A 15596-nucleotide genomic window follows, 5' to 3' on the forward strand; every position below is an offset into this window, starting at 1 on the left:
AGAGATGGTTGGGGAAGAGCTTGTCCAACTCCATTGTCTTTTCTTGTTCTGGTCTCCAAGTTGTCATCTGCAGCATCTGGTTGGGCACTTCCCCTCCATTCCCTGACTCTGACATGTACTCCCAACCTAGAGAGATCATCCTAAAATGCAGTGAAGGTGCTGTCACCATGTTTTATATTGCCCTCGGATACATGGGCTTCCTATCTGCTGTCTGTTTCATAGTGGCTTTTCTGTCCAGGAATCTCCCTGGGATCTTCAATGAAGCCAAGCTGATCTCCTTCAGCATGCTGGTCTTCTGCAGTGTCTGGGTGTCTTTTGTGCCAGCCTACCTGAATAACAAAGGAAAGTACATGGTGGCTGTGCAGGTCTTCTCCATCTTGGCCTCCAGTGCTGGATTGCTGGGCTGCATCTTCATCCCCAAGTGCTATATTATTATTTTTAGGCCAGATCTGAACACCAAAGGACATTTGATGTCAAAATAAAATAGAAAAAAATGACTTTTACAAATCTATTATTTTTCAAAAATGTCATTTAGTAGGCTTGATTAATAGATTTCGATCATTTAATGTTTGTTTTTTTATTTCTTTATTAAATCTAAATGTTGCACATCTTGGCTAGGGATGACTCTAGGCAGCTTACAACCCAGACAAAAGAAAACAAAAGATTAAAATAATAAATAGTAGCATTAACATTGATTTAAAATTGAGAAAGATGGAAGGAAGAGAGCAACATGCACATGGGGAGGAGGTATTCTTCTTATTCCCAAAGAAACCAATAGCAATGCACCATGTCTCATTTTAGTTACAATAGAGTAAAATCAGTTTCCAGATAGATGAGACTGTTTGGTAGGCAAATGGAGATATAAGGATTGCGGCTCATAATGACCGTGGAAATTTTTATCAGAACATCCCTATAGCAACCACTGAATCTGAAGATGCAAATGTTTCTTCTAACTAAGATCATTTTTTTTTGCAGATCTAACAGAAGGGCAACAAATAACCTGAGATTGACCATCATTTATGAATGTGTATATATGGATCATTTTCTCCCTTTTTGTATCGTTTTCCCCTCCTTTCTGAAATGTATAAATATTTGTATAATTATTTAATAAACAAATAAACCCAACTCATACATGTGTAGCGGAGAGGGGAGTTGGGGTGGGATTGGCTCTGGCTGGGAGGGTTTGCTGGAGTTCTGCGGATTCGACGTGGAGGTTAGGAGCCCCCAACAGCCTCCACGGTGGCTGGTGGTGTGGCACGGTGCTTGGGGAGGCATTAAAAAGGAAGAGGAGGTTGACTGGGGGATAGCTTTTCTTCTTTTTTCCTGGTGGGGAAAGCCAGACAGAGGGAGAGTGAGGGAGGAGGTTGGCTGGATTTTGTTTTTATCCTTTTCGGTGGGGCAAGCCGGATGGAGAGGGAGGGATGGAGATAGAGAAGTTTCTTTCGAGCAAGCTTGGAGGAGAGAAGAGAAGAGAGAAGGAGAGGATTCAGTGGGAAAAGGCCAGAAAGAGAAGAGGAGAGAGAATAAGGGAGGTTCCTATGAGCTGCTGAGAGAGACCAACCATCATCACATCACGTGAGCTGCTGCTGACAGAGATTGACCATCATCATCTCGTGTGAGCTGCCTTCTGACAGAGACTGACCATCATTATCTCATGTGAGTTGCTGCTGAGAGAGACTGACCATCATCACCTCACGTGAGCTGCCTGCTGAGAGACTGACCACCATTACCTCATGTGAATTGCTGCTGAAAGAGGGCAATGGATGCCAATGATTCAGAAAGGGAGGAAGGGGGCACAGAAGGATTCCTGTCTCCTCCCTACTATTTTTTATTTTTGTAGCAATTTTAGCTTTGAAAATACTCCCTTGTTGGAGCAACAAGGTTGTAAAGGTGAGGATGAACTGGTAGGTTAGGAATTTTTTTTAATGGTGCTGCTGCAAAGCAAGAATCTTTTTCCTGAAAGCTGAATTAAAAGATTGATAACTGCTAAAATCAGTATCTTCTAAGTAGCCCCCTCTCTCTTCCAGAAGAAGCACAAAAAGGATTGCACTTCTTGGGTCAAAGTGAAGGTTATGGACTGCTGGAGAAATCCCATCTCGTAGCAGTTAAAGAGGTTGCTGTAGCTCTCGCTCTTCTTTCTCCCAGTCCTTCTTTTCTTCCCTGATGGGAGGATGCTGGATGTTCTTCGGCTGCAGCCCTGAGAGGGAGGGGTGATTGCATGGGTCGATGACTTGTTGCTGTGTGCTGATGACACCCAGGCATATGCAAAGTTTCCCATGTCTTGTTTAAATGTCTTTAGACAAACCGCAAAATACATCTGGGTAAAGGCTGAGATTACCCAAGTTCTCTCCAAAGTTCTGTGTCTCTATGCCTGCCTGTTTCAATCAGAAAAAGAATTGCCGCTTTTTGGCAGTTGGAACAACTGAAGCCGCCTCCTTGTCCTCCTTCTCACACGCAGACGACAGGCAGGGCTGGGGAGACCAGATCTTAGAGAATCTGAAGAAGGGAAGCTTTCGGCCTGGGGGAGGCTGGGGCAGGTGGAGGGACAACCTCACCCATGCATCAAGCAATGGGGATGACATGCCAGAGAGCCAGCAGAGTCCTCTCAGTCACTGGAAGTTTGTGAGTGTTGTATGGGGGGACAGTAATGTGAATCTGAGCAGATTCCAGTTACTCAAAGTCCTGGATTCCTTGTTCACGTGGTATCCCATGGCCGGGAGGATATTGGCCTAATGTAGGTTCAAACCATAGTCACAAGCCCAGACAAGCGTGCAGGAACATAAACCTCATTGGGGGCTCCCCACTTGACAATAGTTGGGAGGACCATATAGGGCAATCAAACAGAGAAAAGGTTTATGGGCTTGCTAGCTCTATAATTGGCTAAACAGCCCTAGCAGCCCATGTCTACCTCAATATTAGAAAACTGGCTTGTTTAGTAGTAACAAGTATAAGCCAAACTTCAAACGCTACTCCTCTCCTGAATGAGGATCAGGAACAGCAAAGAACGGCAATTTTGCAGAACATCCTGGCCATGGACTTTATGCTATTCAACACGGCCCATGGCTGTGAGGAGTTTTCAGGTTTGTGTTGCTTTAAACTCACTGAAAATTCCTTGACATCCTTTACCTGTGAATATGTACACTTACATCATTTGTTACTTAGTCTCTCCTGACATTTTGAGATACATAAATATGTGTGCATCTATTTATTATGTGTGGGCCTGTCTCTCAATATTACCGTGTTTCCCCAACAGTAAGGCCTACACCGAAAATAAGCCCTTGTTTTGGGGTGAGGCACACACCTAAAAATCAAGCTAGGGAGGGGTTGGGGATGTTCATTTATATTGCAGCCAGGCTTCTCCTTGCCAGCCCACTTCTTCTGCAGCATCTTCTGCAGCCAGGCCTGCATTTTTCATTCACAGGCCTTTCCAGAGAGCCACTGCAGCCGAGAACTGAGCTATGGATTGAATCCTTAGCTCGGTACTCAGCTGCAGATGCCTTTGGGAAAGACCATGCTTTGATGCTATGTTTTTTGCTTATTCTAGTTAGTTAGTAGTGGACATTTATATTTCAAAGCGGGGAGTGTGCTGTACTAGTCAGTTAGCTTAAGAACTGTATTAGAATGTTTAGCATTTACAGGGTTAATGTTGTATCATTGAGAGAACTGTATGTTAGAACATTTATCATTTAAACAGTTAAATGCTGTTTCCTTAAGAGATGGCTTATGAGTAATATAGTTTTTGCTGTTAGTTAATTCTATAGTTCATCTAGACAGTGGGAGGAGTTAAAAAGTTATTGCAGGACATCCTGTTACGTGCTAGGGGTAAAAAATCTTTTATGTGAAACCAGCATGTGGATGCATGCATGGCATCTAAAACCATGCTAAAGCTGATATGGAGAATTACTGTTTTTTACCTATGAAAAATGGACAAATAGTGTAGAATATGTAGTGTTTCAATTTCAACCACTCTAATTGGATTTGGTGCTTCTTTCATTTTTCTCCTGATGGGCTCTTTCTCAGCAATCTCCATTTTTTAAAGCTCCAGAACAATTTTTATCCTTTTCTTGGCTTCTTGTCTCTTAGCCTCCCTTTCCAACTTCTCTGGGCTGAGGTGCTGAGCAGACTTTCCTCCTTCTGGTGAGGAATCTTCTTTAGCAGACATCTTTATAGCCTCTGCCTTTCTGACAGGATTGGCATACAGGTATCTTTGCCACTTCTAAGTTGTGTGACTGCCCTAGCCCCACCTAGCCTATCCATTGTTGCCAGTTTCTGTGGGGAAAAAAATTAAGGACCTGTGGTTGGTATGTGACCTCTGCTGATTATCAGAGGAATACTTTTTTTTAAAAAAAACCCCACCTCTTGATTCCCTTCTAGTATTATATAATAGTGGAAAAGGTGTCCTCAGAATTAAATCTTCACTGCCTCTGAGCTGCTTCAGTTCTGAAGAGACCCAGTTATGGGGGAGCAACTCCTAGCCAATTTGCTCTCCTTGCTCCCTTCCTCCCTCTGGGGAATTAGAAGAGGATTGAAGGGAAAATCCTCACTACCTATGGTTAGAGTGTCATCTCTGCCAGTGGACAGTGGAAACAAATCTTTCTTCTTAAAGGAGGGAAAATTCCTTCCAAAGTGCAGTATCCTACTTCTTGTGGAATCAGATGTTGGACCCAAAGAAAGTAACAAACTCTTACTACAGTATTTATTAGCATGTACCAGAGGAACTTTCTCAAATCCTGTGTTTCCCTGAAAATAAGACTGGATCTTTTTTTTTGCCTCCAAAAGATGCATCAGGTCTTATTTTCGGAGGATGTCTTACTCACCTCCGGTACCAACAGCCCTTACACCACTATAAAGCCCAGGACATGACTCATATAGCTCTTGTCTTGAAGAGTTGCGTAAGCTAAATATTGGTTGACATGTGTGCTGAGGAAAAGGAAGAAAACCAATAGTTTAAAAAACATAATATTTATTCATTTTTTTGTTTACTTATTTATTCATTATTAGTGTATTTGATGATTATCTTGAATCTTCATCTAACTAACAAACTTCACATATTTATTTCCTTCAGTTTTAATAAACATAAGTTGTCAAGCAAATCCAAAGGAAGAATATATAACCAATAATAATGGATAATTAGAAGTTACCAACCTAAGAAACAATTTCACAATTATTCCCCTGCTTTTGCCATTAGATCTTCCTTAGTGTTTAGATCTGGTCTCAGGATGATAATGTAGCACTTGGGAAGAAGATGCAGCCCAACAGTCCAGCACTGGAAGCCAAGATGGAGAAGGTCTGCACGGCCACCATGTATTTTCCTTTAGTGCTCAGGTAGGTGGGGAGGAAGGAGACCCAGACACTGCAGAAGACCAGCATGCTGAAGGTGATCAGCTTGGCTTCATTGAAAGCTCCAGGCAGGTTCCTGGCCAGGAAAGCCACAGTGAAGCAAATTGCAGCAAGGAAGCCCATGTAGCCAAGGACAACATAAAACATGGTGACAGAGCCTTTGTTGCATTGAAGGATAATCTCTTCAGACTGGGAGTAGAGATCAGAGTCAGGAAATGGGGAAGAAACTCCCAACCACGGGGCACAGATGAGAATTTGGACAGCAGAACAAGAAATGATGATGGAGTTGGCCAAGCTCTTCCCCAACCATCTCTTCACTTTATTGCCTGGTTTTGAACTAGGAATGCCAGCATTACTGTGATAGTTTTGGCCAACACAGACGGCACGGCTACTGAGAAGACAATGCTGAACACTGTTTGTCGGAGAAGGCAGGTGGCTTTCCTTGGTTGGCCAATGAAGAACAAGGAGGATAAGAAACAAAGCAGAAGGGAGACCAGGAGGATGTAGGAGAGGTCCCAGTTGTTTGCTTTGACAATAGGAGTTTCAAGGTATTTAATGAATACGATTAAAACAAAGCCTGTGATTAGGAACAAGAGTAGAGCAAAGGAGATGAGGATGATGCTGAGATGTTCTTCATAAGACAGGAAGTTAATTCTTTTGGGGATACACTGGACTCGGTTCTCAATTGGATATTGATCATCTGGGCATTTGGTGCATTTTTTGGTATCTGAGAAAAGAAAGTAATATTTCTTTTATAATCTTTCAAATTTCAAGAAGAACGTTGGATAAGATGTGATACAGAGAGACAGAAAAGTCTCAGTAAATGGGATATACTTATACTACAACAACAACAAAAATCCGCAATACATAGAACTATAAAAAGAACAACAACAACAACATAAAATTAAAAGAGCTATCTGGTGCTGCAAACTCCCTTCTCTGAGGTAATCCACCAGATTCTTATCCTGCACTGTACTTACCTTATCCCAAATGGTTGGCAGAAGTAACAAGTCTCCAGACGTTTAAGAGGATGGGGGACTTATTCAATTTCAAGGGGGAGTAAGTCCAGTAGGGCAGGAACTGCAGCAGAAAAGGCAGGCTTCTGATGATCCATAAAGTGGGAATCTTTTAGGGAATGGATTGTTTGCATGCCAATTATATCTGCTCTGGTGGGACAAGCAGGTATCCTCAAGCAGAGGAAACCCTGCAGATACCCTGGTTCTGTCTCATGGAGGGTTTGAAAGGTGAATTTAATTGCACCTGGAAAGAAACTTGGATTCTGTGGAGATTGCACAGCAGGGATGTTCTAGGGAAGAACACATGGAAACTCAACACTGTGCACGCCTTTGCATTCTGGACCATTTTATAAATTCCAGCTGGTTTTCAAGAGCAACCCTCTGAGTATGGGATAAAAAGATAGAAACAGAAAACTGATGGCAGAAAAAGACCTAGTGCTGCATCGAGTCTGCCCTTTGAGTTTTTTGTTTTCTTACTTATTTAATATTTCAATTCATTTTTTTCAAAAAAAATTCAGATGATGGACATATGTTTATCCCAAAAAGGTTTAAACTCAGTTACTGATGAGTGACCCATCAACCATGCTCTCAATATACTGCTCCAAAAATACTGGACAGAGGATAAATTTGTCTAACATGGTTGGATCCATGAAGAACCACTTGAGAAGGGTTGCAACACTGACTATTTCAGGACAGGTTGTATAGTCCCCTTCACAAAAACACCATTGACTATCCTGAAATTGAGAGCGTCTCCTAACTATTAGGCCTTCTAGAAATTCCTTAAAATGTGATTCTTTCAATGGTCCTGGGGATCTCCTGGTAACAGGGCCCCGTGTGCTGGTTTCATGGTAGGTAGCATCTTGATGTATTCCTCTCTTGCTTTCTTAGCATTTATACCTCAATGTTTTAATTTTTATTATTGGTTTAATTGTATCCCACCAAGAGTCACTTTGTGTGAAATAGCCATATATACCTGATAAATAAATTTGAAAAAACATCTCAACGAAGATTAATTCATAAATAAATTCAACAACAGGAACTGAGTGTGTTATTTGTATTTTTACCCTGTAAAAATGAGAAGGTGAAGCAATATGTTTCCATATTCTCTCGATTTGGCAAATTTTTAAAGAGAATGAATTCAACATTGGTATCAAAGGACATTTAGTAGATTGGTCTTTAACGGCCTTTAAGAAAGCCGTTAAAAATCTCCTGTTCCGGCAGGCCTGGGGCTGATGTCCTCGGCGGGCCGGGATATGATCGGACTCGCGGTATGACTGGATTATTTTATGTTATTGTTTTATGACTGTTTTTAATTTTGTACGCCGCCCTGAGTCCTTTGGGATTGGGCGGCATATAAATATTTGTAAATAAATAAATAAATAAATTAGTTCTCTGTTTCCTCCTTCTTTCTGTTCATTTTAATCCCAACACTGCATGTAGAATTTTTTTCCTTTCAGGAGCACAACTATATTGCTTTTTTGGAGGAGGGGGGGTGTTATATCTTACTACAGTATTTAACAAGAAAGAAAATTGGAAAGATAAGAAAAGGTGGAAAGGAAATATCTACTTGATGATTTTATGCTGAATTCTCTGTTTGGTTTTCATTGTTCCTTTAACCCAACATCTCTCCCTCTATTGTTCCTCCCAATTAGATATCTCAGCTTATAAGGATAAATGATCTTACTAAAGATTAACTGATTAAATGAATAATTGATCGATGCATCTATCAGTTTGTAATGTAAAGTCGGTTTAGGCAGGGCTTTTTTTCTCATAGAGAGCCCAGAATGGAGTTCCGGCAACTTTTTGGGATGGAATCTTGTAGGGTAGGAAAGGCGGGTTGTATGATGTGTATGAGTTCTGGCACCTCTTTTTGGGGGGGAAAAAAGCACTGGGTTTAGGTAAACAAAACCCATTGATCAAAAATTATTCCTCAAGTTACAAAGAATACACATATTTCTAAGAAAGATAAATATGGACAGAAACATCCGAACTGGGAAATGAAAGAGAGATTTTCCATGCAATCCACAATATCCTTTTTCTTACCATATCCTTCAAGATATTTTTCTTATAAATCCCATTTAGGGAAGAAATTGGACACCATTAAAATTGAGAACTAAACAATCAAATTTACATGTGTCTTTAAGAGGCATATTGAACAAAGTTTCCTTGTGGTGTCACCCACCTTCCTGAGTGGAGATGGTCCCCTCTGGACAAGGAATGCAGTCGTAGCAGCAAACTGGCTCTCCTTCTCGAGCCTGTTTGACAAATACAGGATGGCATTTTCCCACACATTTAGACTGAGGCAGAGACTAAACAGAAAAAGGAGAAATGCCACAGAAAATATGTCAGGAATGACCATCCATGTAAAGATGGAGGTAGACATGAACATCAGCCAAGTCATCTCTGGGTTTCAAGTAGGCAAATATGAAATCTCTGACCACTTCCAAATGGTTGCAGGAGAGACAATTGCAGGCAGATGCCTCTTTCAGTCCCTCTCTTTTTCTTCTGACATATCAGATTACAAAAAAAAAAAAAACCTTTCTACTTAACAAAGTCTGAGGGATGAAATTGAGAAAAGATTTAAGCATTAACTGACAACGGGTGGGTTCCTCCTCATAGTGGAATTAGCATGCATTCCTCCAGTCTTCATACATGCTTGATTTTAAAATATAATATCCAAACATACTAATTTTGAAGTGACGTTTATCATAAAAGATTCATTTTTTATTCCATTAGATTTATTGAAATAGAATAAAACCATGATCAAGAAAAGCTCTTCTGACCAGCAGAATCTGGAAAGATTTCTTCTCAAGTGCATAAAACTTTGCAAAGCTGCTTCCCTTTGAACATGGTCCAAAATTATCTCCCAGTTAAGATAAAAAAAGGAAAATTTCTTTACAAATAAGGGCTGTCAACCCTAAAGATGAACTTTATTTGTATATATATATATGTTCGGTTTATATGGCTGCCATGCTGGTGAACTAAAACTAAAACTGACTGACTAGTTTCTAAAACTATAGTGAGGTGAGATGGAGGTGAGGTCATGAGAACGTGTCCCTCAAAAAGGGTGAGTCATGGATTACTTGATGCACCACATGGGTCATGAGTGTGAGCCTTATGTGTGAAAGGAATATTCAACATACGGTATCCAACACAAGGTCCTTTCTGTTGAGAGAATACAATTAGGTGACACAATCTGACAGGGAAATACACACTCATATTTATTATTAGTTTGATCTGTAGCCTCGCAGTGTGTCCTAAGGCAGCTAACAATGAAGATAAACAATTGCATTCAAGGGATTTTCAGATGAAGTGCACTCTTACAAGCCAATGACCAAATCTAAGTAACATTTCTCTCTAAATTGTTCCTTTTTATTTCTGATTGTTTTCCACCAAAGTGATGCTTCAGTACTTCAGTAAGCCAATCTTTTGGATGACAAAGTTGTCGGCTAGGTTGGTTTTGCATGGATTTTTATTATTTTATTTGAGACAATACTGATATTCCATTAAACAATGGAAAAAAAGTTTTTTATAGAAAGACACATCCAAACAGTTTTTCATTATATACAGCAATACTTTGCAGGGGCCAAGTGTACCTGTGTGTACCTCAAGGTCCAGTCCACCATCCAAGTACTAATCAAAGTCAACTCTACGTAGCATCTCTAGTCCAGTGGTTCTCAACCTGTGGGTCGGGACCCCATTTGGGGTCGAATGACCATTTCACGGGGGTCACCAAACCATGCTGTCCGCCATTTTTTTCCCTTTTCCCTAGCTGTCCTACTCCCTCTTATTGGTGGCCACACCCACCTGGGGATCACCACAACATGGGGAACTGTATTATGGGGTCACGGCATTAGAAAGGTTGAGAATCACTGCTCTAGTCAGTCAGGATTAAAGCTAAAGAAGTTGACATGCCATCATTTCACCTTCAGAAGACACAGGATTTTTAATCTGAAAGAATGCTAAAGGTTGCGGGCTGGGCTGGGCTGGGCTAGGATTGGATTGGATTTCATTTTATGTCCTTTTTTAAAGGTTTTGGGTAATCAACTTGCTGTCCCATAGTTTTTCATAAAACCCATTTTAAAAAACCAAACAAATGCAGCTTCCTCTGGGCCACGTTTGAACACGTTATGGTGTTCTCCTCGTATTCTCTGCATTACAGTGTGAATAATCAGGGATCAAATTCAAACAGCTTTGTGAGGGATTTGGAGGAGAAGCATGAGACTTATCAAACTGCCTTCTTCTCAGAGAGAAGCACCACAAATTCCTTTCAGTATTTCAGAAGAGATGAGCTTGGTTGATTTAAAAATACCTCTGAGGGATTACAGGGTGGAAGCAGGATACGTGAAAAGTCCTCATGAAGCTTTGCTTCACTTTCCATGCGGCAAGTTCACTGAGATAACTGGAACTAAAATGTTCCTTCTCTCAAGCCTAACTCTTCGTCCCAGACAACAAAATGCCATAAGTACAATAAATAAAAGCCCTGGTCAATTCAAATGTCCTTCTAACAACTGCTAAATAGTATCAACTTCTTCACACAGAAATTTAGGCAGATTCTTTTCAAACAGGGTTCCTCAATTATTTTCAAGCCTAAATTTAAGTCATAGTCCCCACTTATTTTTTTATTCTTTACCTCATTTAACTTGATTACTAAACACCAAGTCAGTTTGCATCTGTGCTTTCCTCATTTCCGTTGCTGCACCCACTCACTGATTTCCTCATTAACTGCTTTCTGTGGTTCTTGGGCAAAGAACCACATTATTAAATATGAATTTCCTTTCTTTTTAGGGCTGCCAATTTTGCCATTTTCAGTCTCACTGGTCTCCTACTCTTTAGAGCAGCTGTGGTTAATTCATTGTAAGGAGTTTGGAAGATTCAACTCAATACTTGGAAGGTACATTTGTAGCAGCTGATGCCTTTCAGTGTGCCAGCCTTACTGAAGACGCCCTACTTTTCTCTATTTTAACCATCTTGGATTCTTTGTGCAGCATTTTTTAGGTTTTTCTCGAGTGGCAAAAAAGACAGGCAGATGACAGTTCCCAATATAAAATCAAGAATGTTTTAAATGAAATTTGTTTGTTCTAATAGCATTTGGGCACTCTTATTAGTTTAACGAAGAGAAGGACGAGGGGTGACATGATAACAGTGTTCCAAAATCTCAGGGGCTGCCCCAAAGAAGAGGGAGTCAAGCTCTTCTCCAAAGGACCTGAAGGCAAGATGAGAAGCAACGGATGGAAACTAACTAACTAATGAACCAGTGGAACAACCTTCCTCCAGAAGCTGTGAATGCTCCAACACTGGAAGTGTTTAAGAAGAGATTGGACAGCCATTTGTCTGAAATGGTATAGGGTTTCCTGCCTGAGCAGTGGGTTGGACTAGATGACCTCCAAGGTCCCTTCCAATATCATCATCATCACCATCACTATTATTACTAGTATTATTATTTTCCATACCATTAATTTTAATAAAAATAATTATATACCCCAATTTTCTAAATTGTATAAATTCCCAATTCTGCTCTGAGGGCAGCAGTTGAAGTCCTTTCATCCACCCTCAAGATACTTCTCAGATATGTGATCTAATTTGTTCTAATAGTGATATAAATTAAATCCCAAAGTTCAGCTCAATATAAGTGCATAATAGTAACGGTGGTATTTTGTATTTAATAATTCAGTCTAAGGAAGCTGCATACCTATGAGGTTTTTTAAAAAAGAAATGAACAGTGCATTCACTTGTGCCTTCTGAGTGAGCTCCTTTGATGTTGAGGGAGCCCAGATCCAGTCCCAGAGAAAATTCCCCCAGGTAAGGAAAGGTGTGAACTTGCTCTGTTGCCTCCTCATCGATTAGCCCTATAGGGCAATGCTGTCATTTTCCAAGAACCATCACTTTTGACTTTGACTCATCTAAAATCAGATAATTATTATGAAAATAGGATCCAGGTCCTCTTAACAGCACATGCAACCCAAATGTCATATTGGCATCACCTTTTTCTTCAGTTTTGGTACATATCAATCCTACTTCTCATGGCTCCATTGAGCCCCAAACACACTCTCAAGGAAATGAACAAAAATGGGATGGAAGGGACCATGGAGTGTTCCTCAATTATTTTTAAACCTAAATTTAAGTCATAGTCTCCACTTATTTTATTATTCTCTACCTTACTTAACTTGATTACTAAACAACAAGTCAGTTTGCATCTGTGCTTTCCTCATTACCGTTGCTGCACCCACTCATTACACAAAGTAATTGTCCGTTTCTTGGGAAATAGCAGGAGTTTGACCTTATTTCAAGGTTTCAAGGCACTTTTATTGATGCAGCTTCCACAATTTCCTCATTAACTGCTTTCTGTGGTTCTTGGGCAAAGAACCACATTATTAAATATTAATTTCCTTTCTTTTTAGGGCTGCCAATTTTGCCATTTTCAGTCTCAGTGGTCTCCTACTCTTTAGTGCACCTGTGATTAATTGATTTCTAATTTTGCATGTTCATCTTCTATCAGGTCCTGTATCAAGGCTATTTGATGGGAGTCCACAGAAATTGGCTCCAGCCCTCAAGGCAAAGCTTAGGAGATGTGGCTCAATAACCACCTTTTCCACTCATTGCCAGGAACTTTCAACCCATTGCTCACCAACAACCAGGCTCAATATTGACTCCATGAGAGACCCTCCAAATATGCTTTTTCACTGCAGCAATTCTTTGAATCTTGATTACTTAACATTTTCTGTATTACATTTCTGCATCTAACACAGAAATTGTTAAATCTTTCAGTGGGTTTTTTTTCTATTCTTCTCATCCTTCACTGTAAGGATCCTTTCTCAGAGCAATTGTATCACAGATTGGGAGAAGAAAAAAAGAGAGAAGAGAAAAAGATGATGAAAAATAGGCAAATGTTGAAAAATCATATTTAGTTTGTGAAACTAGGATGATTTTATTTGTAACTAAGTATTTTGTTTTGTGAAAACAGATTTTAAGTTACTGTGTTATTCAGGGCATGGGAAAATGCTTGTGCTTCACTTTGAAATCCTCTCTAAATCTCTACAACATCCATGGCAACTGGATGCGACACCTGAGAACCAACAGAACTTACAGAATAACCGAGTTGGCAGGATCCTGCTAGTCCAATCCCATGCTGAAGCTGGAAAGCCCTACACCATTCCAGACAAATGGCTTTCCAAATTATTCTTAAAAACCTCCAGTGATGGAGCACCCAAAACCTCTGGAGCCAAACTCTCACAGTTACTGCTATGGAGCCACGTATCACCTATTCTATACCTGTGCATTCATTTTTTCTTGCCTAAGTGTAAAGCCATATTGTTCTCACCACTGAAATGCAGAGATAAGTAATAAAAAAATATGGCCCCCATGAGATCCTTTGTAACTGAAGCAGCAGGAAACATTCAATGTAACCAACACTCACAGCTTTTGGAACCCAGCTCTCCTTCTCAATTTCAGTTGATCTTCTGTGTCCCACAGGACTCCTAATAAGGAGTGGTAAGGCCACACTTGGAATTCTGCCTCCAGTTTTGGTCACCACAATGTAAAAAAGATGTTGAGACTGTAGAAAGAGTGCAGAGAAGAGCAACAAAGATGATTAGGGGACTGGAGGCTAAAACATATAAGGAACGGTTGCTGCAATTGGGGATGTCTAGTTTAACGAAGAGAAGGATGAGGGGGGACGTGATAGCAGTGTTCCAGTATCTCAGGGGCTGCCCCAAAGAAGAGGGAGTCAAGCTATTTTCCAAAGCGCCTGAAGGCAGGACAAGAAGCAACAGGTGGAAACTAATCAAGGAGAGAAGCAACCTAGAACTAAGGAGAAACTTTCTGACAGTGAAACAACCTGCCTTCAGAAGCAGTGAATGCACCAACACTGGAAGTTTTTGAAGAAACTGGACAGCCATTTGTCCGAAATGGTATAGGGTTTCCTATCTGAGCAGGGTTTGGACTAGATGACCTCCAAGGTCCCTTCCAACTTTATCATTATTATTATTATTAACCCTCAACTAAGACTGCAGGGATATTTCCAACTCTGCATATTCTCTGTCTTTAGAGAAATAGAAATCACCTGGATGAGGGAGGAATACTTCAACGAAAGCCAAATCAGTCTGTGCTTCATCTGAGTGCCACAAAGACCCACCAGGAAGCAGAGCAGCTGTTTTCCCAAAACCCACCCATAAAAATGTGTCGCCCATGATAGCAGTGCCAACCCCAGATTTCCACCACTTAGTTCTAAGGGCTCTTCCCAAAGTCCAGCCATTAGTGAACATGGCCGAGCATTATCATCTTGGACTGTAGAGTTTGGGCAGCAATTCAGTAAGGAATTTTCTTTGACCCATTCGGACACTGCAAGTCCTGAGCCTCCCATCTTTTATAGCCATAGCAGGTTAGATGTTCAACTAAGTCTGCTGCTCTTCTCAGGGCTATTGTAACAGCTAACAAACAGGAGTGTTTCAATACAAGGAAGATGCACCGTTGCCTTAGGTAAGAACTATTTTGCAATACTTCACTGAGGTGATATGATGCAATCATTACAACTCCATAAATAGAGAGCCACGTCTGTCCCAGGTGTAAGATTTGGTCTTAGCATGTCCTCAGCATGAAGATCCTTTATCTGCTATTCGCATTTCTTTTTCTTGCATTCCTGTCTGAACCAGGTAAGAAACAAAATTACTGATAATTTACAAAGGATTGGTAACTCACTCCTTTTTAAACAAATACGATCACCACTGAAAGCAGGATAATCTTCAACATCTTTTTGTTTTACTTTTCAGAAATAGCTTTGAACGGTATAGACAATTGACAACATGAGCCTCCAAAGATTTGAAAAATATGCCATTGATTTTTCTTTTGATTCACAATTCTTGAAAGAACTTTATTGGGGTTTTTGTTATTGTAGCTTATTTTTGTTGATTTGCTTCACTTTAACATTGGTTTACCAAATTCTCAGCTCACTCAAGGTCTTCGTCCAAAACACACAATGCAACTGGCCACTGTAACTCAGCAAGGATCCATGGCAATACTGGAGAGAAATATATCACAGTAAGGTCTATCCTTCATATGAAATAGAGTTATTTCTTCCCTCCTACATTAATAGATGTAGGCTTACCAGCTATTTCATCTTTGAGTCAGACTTCAAACCTGGGTTAATGGCTGATTTATTTGAGGTGCTGCAGGAGATCAGCAGAGATGGATCTGTGTGGTCAGAGAAAACTTGCTGTAGTCCTAGGAATCCTGCAATTCTTG

The 15596-nt window shown here is 40.4% G+C and overlaps 1 long non-coding RNA gene across 1 annotated transcript; it reads right to left on the reverse strand.

Annotated features, from left to right (window-relative positions):
• Positions 1-5851: 5851 nt before the first annotated feature.
• On the reverse strand, positions 5852-13890 carry LOC120297100. Its single transcript, XR_005553690.1, has 3 exons — positions 13774-13890; positions 8539-8665; positions 5852-6067 (listed from the first exon to the last, which is right to left on the reverse strand). It is a non-coding gene; the product is annotated as an uncharacterized LOC120297100 (long non-coding RNA).
• Positions 13891-15596: the final 1706 nt, after the last annotated feature.

This window comes from Crotalus tigris, unplaced genomic scaffold, assembly GCF_016545835.1.
Source record: "Crotalus tigris isolate CLP2741 ecotype Arizona unplaced genomic scaffold, ASM1654583v1 scf7180000023550.32301, whole genome shotgun sequence".
In the NCBI taxonomy this organism is placed as follows: Eukaryota; Metazoa; Chordata; class Lepidosauria; order Squamata; family Viperidae; genus Crotalus; species Crotalus tigris.